Genomic DNA, 8514 nt, shown 5'->3' with positions numbered 1-8514 from the left:
AAGAAAATAAAAAAGGTTGTAAAAATAAAGAAATAAAATTGTTACAGACAGTTCTTATCCAGTAACAGCTTTGTGCACTGGTAACCCACTGCTACTGCAGGTTATTTCCCCAACTTTATCAGCATCTGGAACTCAAGGACGTCTAGCGTCATTTTGTGTCTGATATAAACCCATACATAAATAAAACAAACTTAGCAGTGCAAAAATAACTGTAGTGGCTTCTCAGTGCATTAATTCAGCAGAAAGCGGAATATAGATCCCTCTGAGATGAACGGCGAAGTTGGTTGCAGCAACTCCTGGTGTCTTAACTGTTCCACACTTTGCATTTAAAACAGATCACGCAGCGAAAAAAGGCATTGCACACCCACATAAAACCAATGCAAGCTAGCACTCCCGTGAATGTCTCTGTAGATCCCCATGATCCCTTGCGCTCTCAGGGGTACCCCAAAAGAAACAGCGCCATCCAGTGGCATGTCCCATAATATCAACCTTCCACCTGGCTACATTCTCCCCTGCTTAAGAGTCAACGTCCCCGGTGACTCAATTGGTATATCTCAACTCATGCACTGCTTCTTTAAAGAGGGCAGTACCCATATTAGTCAACAACTGAGACAGTATCTCCGGGCTCAAAGTGATGGCATGACATGCTGATACAGGGACATGTTAAGGGTTTGAATGCACTCCAGCATTAGCTCTTTGACTCCGACGGGGCACTGGTGTTGGTGTAATGACCCCAATATCCCTGTTGGTTTCAGTAGCAACTGTCTCTGGTGTGGACACCTGCTCAGAGGCAGACGGTGCAGTAACACGAGCATCATCAGTGTTTACAGACTCTGAAATGCCACTGCTTTGAACTGCTTCCCTGTCTTCATCAGACCCCTGCTCTGCTATTGGGTATGAGGTTTCTCCGAACAACACATACTCAGGATCTGAATCTGAACAGCCTGTTTTCTCTTCTGTCATAGGACCCGCTACCACAGGGGATTCATTATTTTTCTTTTTCCTGGGTGCAGGAATTGGGCCAATACAAGGTCTAAGGTTAGCTCTCTGAACCCATTTTACTGGCCCACCCTCCACAGGCTCCATCGCATGTGTGCTGCCCTGGACTTCGACAACCCTATAAACCACAGGGCTCCAGGCGTCTTGAATTTTGTTCCTGCCTTGGGGCCAGTGTTGCAGATAAACTAACTGACCTACTTCAACAGGGGGGCAATAGACCCGGGTTTTGTCCAGCTCAAGCCTTTCTGCTGCTTTCTGCTCCGTGTACTGCCTTGCTCTGTTATGTGCTTCATTTAAGCGCTGCTGATGCACAACCAGCCAGTCATGTCTCTTATCAAGCACCTGCTCCTGACCTAGTAAAGCATCTACAGGAAGGTGGGGGTGCACTCCAAACATGAGGTAATACGGCGAGTGACCTGTGGTGGCATGGGGAGTCACATTGTATGCATAGACCAACTCTGCCAAATACTCAGGCCAACGGCGTTTCTTGTCTGGTGGGAGGGTACGCAATAGGTCATGAAGTGTCCTATTGAAACGTTCACATTGTGCATTACCTTGGGGATGATGTGGTGTAGTACGGCTTTTTTAACCCCATATAACTTGCACAGTTCCTGAATCACATCACTTTCAAAATTTCTGCCCTGATCAGAATGTAACCTCTCTGGTACACCATACCTCATGAACCACTCTCTGAGCAAAATCTTAGCAGTTGTATCAGCTTTCTGGTCGCGTGTGGGGAAAGCTTGTGTGAACTTGGTGAAAACATCTGTAACCACCAACACATTTTCCCGTCCATCTGAGGCTGGCTCCAACACGCTAAAATCTACTGCAACCACTTCAAGAGGTCTAGTGGCCAGAAAGGACTTGACAGGGGCATGAATCTTGGGCTGTGGCAACTTAGTAAGCACACATCTGTAGCATTTCTTAATCCACTGGTCCACTTCTTCATACATACCAACCCAAAAACATCTCTGTCATAACAGATTCTGGGTCCGCTCCACCCCCTGATGCCCCATCTGATCATGCACACTCCCCAATACAGCTTCTCTTAAACAAGCTGGCAAAAGGAGCTGCTGACACCTCCCCAAATGTCCATCCTCAATGACCCGATACAACAATCCAATAAACTCTATGATACGTGACCACTGCCGGAGCAGAGAAATCACAGACTTAGCCAAACCTTTCCTCTGCTGGTGTGTGGGTTTCTTCTTTTTGTCCCAAAACTGCCTAAAGGACTTGATAGTAGGGTCAGAGCTCTGAAACTGTCGCAACTCTTCCTTAGAATACCCTGGCAGAGTGGGTGTATTCCCTTGGGAATCAGTAAAATGGGTGTCTTGCTCAATTGCTGTGACCCGGGCCTGCCTCACCTGACAACATTTTACACCTGCACTTACTAAGTCCAGGCCTAGCGTTGTCCCTCTGATGACTAGGTTACAGATGCATATGCATCCATCAAACTCCTCCTCACCTCCTGCAGGCTGGGGCTCCCCTGCTAATGGCTGTCTAGAGAGGGTATCGGCTGCTGTGTTACACCGACCAGGACGATACTGCACCTCAAAGTCAAATGGCGCTAACTGGGCAACCCAGCGCTGTTCGATGGCTCCCAGCTTTGCTGAGTTCAGGTGGCAGAGGGGGTTGTTATCTGTCACAACTGTGAATTTGGAGCCTAAGAGATACCCCCTAAACTTCTCAGACAAAGCCCATTTAAGGGCGAGGAGCTCTAATTTCATACAACTATAATTTCTGTCATTTCTCTCTGCATTTCTCAACCTTCGGCTGGCGTATGCTATAACACGTTTCCTGCCACCCTGCACCTGATAAAGAACTACTCCCAGTCCTAAACTGCTGGCATCTGTCTCAACAACAAATGGCAGTGAGAAATCAGCATAAGCAAGTAGGGGGGCACTTGTGAGCTTCTCTTTCAGCTGTTCAAATGACTCTTGACAAGATGACGTCCACACACTTTCAAGCAATTTTTTATATTTAGCTAGACTGTCCTCCTTGGCCCATGCATTAATCAGATCGTGCAAAGGACCTGCCAGCTGCGAAAATCCATGGAGAAATCTCCTGTAATAACTGCAAAATCCCAGGAAGGATCTCAGCTCTTTAACTGTGGTGGGTACTGGCCACTGCCTCACTGCAGCTATCTTGTCTGGGTCCATACCTATCCCTTCAGCTGAGATCTGGTGACCCAAAAAGCGTACACTAGATTGGAGAAAACGACATTTCTCCACCTTAACCTTCAGCCCAGTTTCCCTGAGTCTCTGCAACAGTGTCTGAAGATGTGCCAAATGGTCTTCAAAAGTTGATGAGTAGACTAATATGTCATCTAGGTACACAAACATAATCTGAAGGATTAAGTCACTCATAGTGGCCTGCATGAGTCTTTGGAAAGTGGCTGGACCATTACACACACCAAAGGGCAATCTGGTATATTCAAACAACCCAAATGGGGTTGTAAAAGCAGTCTTGTGCCTCTTCCTTTCGTGAACTGCCACTTGATGATAGCCACATGCCAGGTCGATAGTCGAGAAAAACCTTGCACCATGTAATGCATCAAAGGATTAATCTCTTTAGAGTGTGATTTTCCTTTTCTATAATTCAGTTATGTGTCCTGTATGTTCTCTCAACAATCTGTGGTCTCTGTGTTTTGTTTTCAGACATCAGATTAGCCGGGTCTGGATTGACTCAGTGCTCTGGCAGAGTAGAAATCTATCACAATAACCTCTGGGGAACAATCTGCGGTGATGGCTGGGACTTAAATGATGCTGAGGTGGTTTGCAGACAGTTAAACTGTGGACCGGCACTAGGAGCTCCTCAGATGGCTTACTTTGGTGCAGGAAGTGGACAGATTTGGCTTGATAATGTGGGCTGTTCAGGAAGTGAAAGTTCTCTAACTGAGTGTCAAAACAGTGGATGGGGAACAAACACCTGTGCACACGATCAGGATGCTGGTGTCATCTGTACAGGTGAGAAACTTTTAGATGCTGAAGATATTTTAGGTCATTATGTTTTTGTGTCTCATGCAAGAGTTATATGCCGCACAACACTGTGAACATAATCAGGATATTTTTGGTCATCAACAAGATGTCAGATACTGTAAATAAAACTTATTTTTACAACTACTGATACAGTCTTCAAATGCAAAGGCCAAATGAGTTCAAAAAGATAAAACAGAAGTTAAATGGTTTGTGTTTGAGACTGGGAGGGCAGATAAATCCATGTTTGTAGTCCTGGTGTCCACTCCAAGCCCAGAGAAAAAGGGCAGGTTGAAATCCTCCCACTTTACTACAACAACCTCACATAATTTGAAGTTTTGTCATTAAAAATGTTGATAAAAGGGGGCCATTGTTTTCTGTTGTTGTCTGTTTATTAACTTAATCCAGCGTTAACAAAAGGAAGGAAGCGTGTCAACCATAGTGTAAGAGGACAAACATTTCCTTGTAGTTTTACATTTTTGGAGGAATGCTAGCTGATAAGTATTGCCAGACAGGTAAATCATACCTGTCTGATCGCACTCAGTTTATTCAACTCAAATCCTTTACTTCTCAGCTCTTTCCTCTGACCAGGCGTGCCCCAGGGATCTGTCCTGGGGCCCCTTCTTTTCATTATCTACCTTCTTCCGCTTGGACACATTTTCCATAAATACAATATCCAGTTTCACTGTTATGCCGATGACACCCAGCTTTATCTGTCCACTAAACCTGATTCTGCTCTTCCCCCATCCTCCCTCACCCTCTGCTTAGCCAAACTAAATTCATGGTTCTCTTCTAATTTTCTCAAACTCAACAGTAACAAATCCGAGCTCCTCATGGTAGGCACTAAGTCAACATTATCCAGAAACCAACAGTTTCTCTGTTACTATCAATAACTCGCCGGTCTTCGTTTCTTCCTCTGTGAAAAGTTTGGGTGTCATCCTCCACAGTACTCTATCTTTCAATTCACACATTAATAATGTCACTCGGTCTGCATATTTTTAATTGTGCAACATTAATCGTCTCCGTCCTTTTCTCACCCCACATGCCACTGCCATTCTTGTCCACAGCCTTGTTACGTCCCGGATCGATTACTGTAATTCACTTCTTTTTGGTCTTACTCAAAAGTCCATCCACAAGCTTCAACGCGTCCAGAACTCTGCGGCCTGTATCATCTCCAGGACCCCTTCTATCCACCACATCACTCCTGTCTTGCAGCAGCTTCATTGGCTCCCGGTCGAATATCGTATCAATTTCAAAATACTCTTGTACACATTTAAGGCTATTCATCATCTCTCTCCTCCATATCTCTCTCATCTGGTTCAGATCACCAGCCCATCTCGGTGTCTCAGATCTTCTTCTTCCCTTTCTCTCTTTGTCCCCTCCCCCTGTCTTGCCACCATGGGGAGCAGGGCTTTCAGCTGCTCTGCTCCTCGACTCTGGAATTCCCTACCTCCTGATTTAAGAAATATCACTTCCTTCTCTCTCTTTAAGTCCCAACTCAGAACTCACTTGTTCAAAATGGCTTATCCCACATAACCTCTCCACTCTGCTATTTTAAATTTGTTTTATGTCTTATGCTTTTATGATTGTGTAAACTGTTTGTTTTTATGTTGCTTTTATTTTTCTACTGTGTACAGTGTCCTTGAGTGTTCTGAAAGGCGTGATTTAACATTAAATCACATCTGAATCCTCAGTTTGTACTTGACAGAATTTATGATACATGCAATAAGGATTGTCTGGAGATTGTTTTACCACTTTAACAATAAAGGCGTGTTAGCTATACAAAATATGCACATTAAACAAAATGCCATCAAAATTATGGGTAGACTGTTGTACTTTTAAAAACTTCATACTGTTAGAAACGTTCGCTTTTAGAGTGTGATTTTCCTTTTCTATAATTCAGTTATGTGTCCTGTATGTTCTCTCAACAATCTGTGGTCTCTATGTTTTGTTTTCAGACATCAGATTAGCCGGGTCTGGATTGACTCAGTGCTCTGGCAGAGTTGAAATCTCTCACAATAACATCTGGGGAACAGTCTGTGATGATGGCTGGGACTTAAATGCTGCTGAGGTGGTTTGCAGACAGTTAAACTGTGGACCGGCACTGGAAGCTCCTCAGAACGCTTCCTTTGGTGAAGGAACTGGAGAAATATGGCTTGATGAAGTGACCTGTTCAGGCAGTGAAGACTTTCTGACTGACTGTCCCAACAGTGGATTTGGCAACCACAACTGTGACCATTCTGAGGACGCTAGTGTCATCTGTTCAGGTGAGATATATTCTTGGTCATTCACAAGATGTCAAATACTGTAAAGAAAACTTATTTTTACATCAAACGATACAGACTTAAAATGTAAAAGGCAAATGAGTTAAAACAGGTACAAACAGAAGGTTAAATAGTTTGTGTTAAATAGCCAAGAACGGCATCTAACTTTAAATCTGTGACAAATCAATTACATGCATGTCTGTCTTCGGTGGAAACTCTTTGAGTCGTTAAAAGTAGCTGCAGTTATATTATAATATACTATAGTAGTGCAACCAAATATATATGTAGCCTGGCTAAATTAACCAGCCCAGAACACAGATTATCTTTTAATCTGAATGATAAAGTAAGCGCTCAGAAGAAAATAAAAAAGGTTGTAAAAATAAAGAAATAAAATTGTTACAGACAGTTCTTATCCAGTAACAGCTTTGTGCACTGGTAACCCACTGCTACTGCAGGTTATTTCCCCAACTTTATCAGCATCTGGAACTCAAGGACGTCTAGCGTCATTTTGTGTCTGATATAAACCCATACATAAATAAAACAAACTTAGCAGTGCAAAAATAACTGTAGTGGCTTCTCAGTGCATTAATTCAGCAGAAAGCGGAATATAGATCCCTCTGAGATGAACGGCGAAGTTGGTTGCAGCAACTCCTGGTGTCTTAACTGTTCCACACTTTGCATTTAAAACAGATCACGCAGCGAAAAAAGGCATTGCACACCCACATAAAACCAATGCAAGCTAGCACTCCCGTGAATGTCTCTGTAGATCCCCATGATCCCTTGCGCTCTCAGGGGTACCCCAAAAGAAACAGCGCCATCCAGTGGCATGTCCCATAATATCAACCTTCCACCTGGCTACATTCTCCCCTGCTTAAGAGTCAACGTCCCCGGTGACTCAATTGGTATATCTCAACTCATGCACTGCTTCTTTAAAGAGGGCAGTACCCATATTAGTCAACAACTGAGACAGTATCTCCGGGCTCAAAGTGATGGTATGACATGCTGATACAGGGACATGTTAAGGGTTTGAATGCACTCCAGCATTAGCTCTTTGACTCCGACGGGGCACTGGTGTTGGTGTAATGACCCCAATATCCCTGTTGGTTTCAGGAGCAACTGTCTCTGGTGTGGACACCTGCTCAGAGGCAGACGGTGCAGTAACACGAGCATCATCAGTGTTTACAGACTCTGAAATGCCACTGCTTTGAACTGCTTCCCTGTCTTCATCAGACCCCTGCTCTGCTATTGGGTATGAGGTTTCTCCGAACAACACATACTCAGGATCTGAATCTGAACAGCCTGTTTTCTCTTCTGTCATAGGACCCGCTACCACAGGGGATTCATTATTTTTCTTTTTCCTGGGTGCAGGAATTGGGCCAATACAAGGTCTAAGGTTAGCTCTCTGAACCCATTTTACTGGCCCACCCTCCACAGGCTCCACCGCATGTGTGCTGCCCTGGACTTCGACAACCCTATAAACCACAGGGCTCCAGGCGTCTTGAATTTTGTTCCTGCCTTGGGGCCAGTGTTGCAGATAAACTAATTGACCTACTTCAACAGGGGGGCAATAGACCCGGGTTTTGTCCAGCTCAAGCCTTTCTGCTGCTTTCTGCTCCGTGTACTGCCTTGCTCTGTTATGTGCTTCATTTAAGCGCTGCTGATGCACAACCAGCCAGTCATGTCTCTTATCAAGCACCTGCTCCTGACCTAGTAAAGCATCTACAGGAAGGTGGGGGTGCACTCCAAACATGAGGTAATACGGCGAGTGACCTGTGGTGGCATGGGGAGTCACATTGTATGCATAGACCAACTCTGCCAAATACTCAGGCCAACGGCGTTTCTTGTCTGGTGGGAGGGTACGCAATAGGTCATGAAGTGTCCTATTGAAACGTTCACATTGTGCATTACCTTGGGGATGATGTGGTGTAGTACGGCTTTTTTAACCCCATATAACTTGCACAGTTCCTGAATCACATCACTTTCAAAATTTCTGCCCTGATCAGAATGTAACCTCTCTGGTACACCATACCTCATGAACCACTCTCTGAGCAAAATCTTAGCAGTTGTATCAGCTTTCTGGTCGCGTGTGGGGAAAGCTTGTGTGAACTTGGTGAAAACATCTGTAACCACCAACACATTTTCCCGTCCATCTGAGGCTGGCTCCAACACGCTAAAATCTACTGCAACCACTTCAAGAGGTCTAGTGGCCAGAAAGGACTTGACAGGGGCATGAATCTTGGGCTGTGGCAACTTAGTAAGCACACATCTGTAGC

Source organism: Maylandia zebra, linkage group LG3, assembly GCF_041146795.1.
Source record: "Maylandia zebra isolate NMK-2024a linkage group LG3, Mzebra_GT3a, whole genome shotgun sequence".
Classification (NCBI taxonomy): Eukaryota; Metazoa; Chordata; class Actinopteri; order Cichliformes; family Cichlidae; genus Maylandia; species Maylandia zebra.
This window is presented reverse-complemented; position numbering follows the sequence as displayed.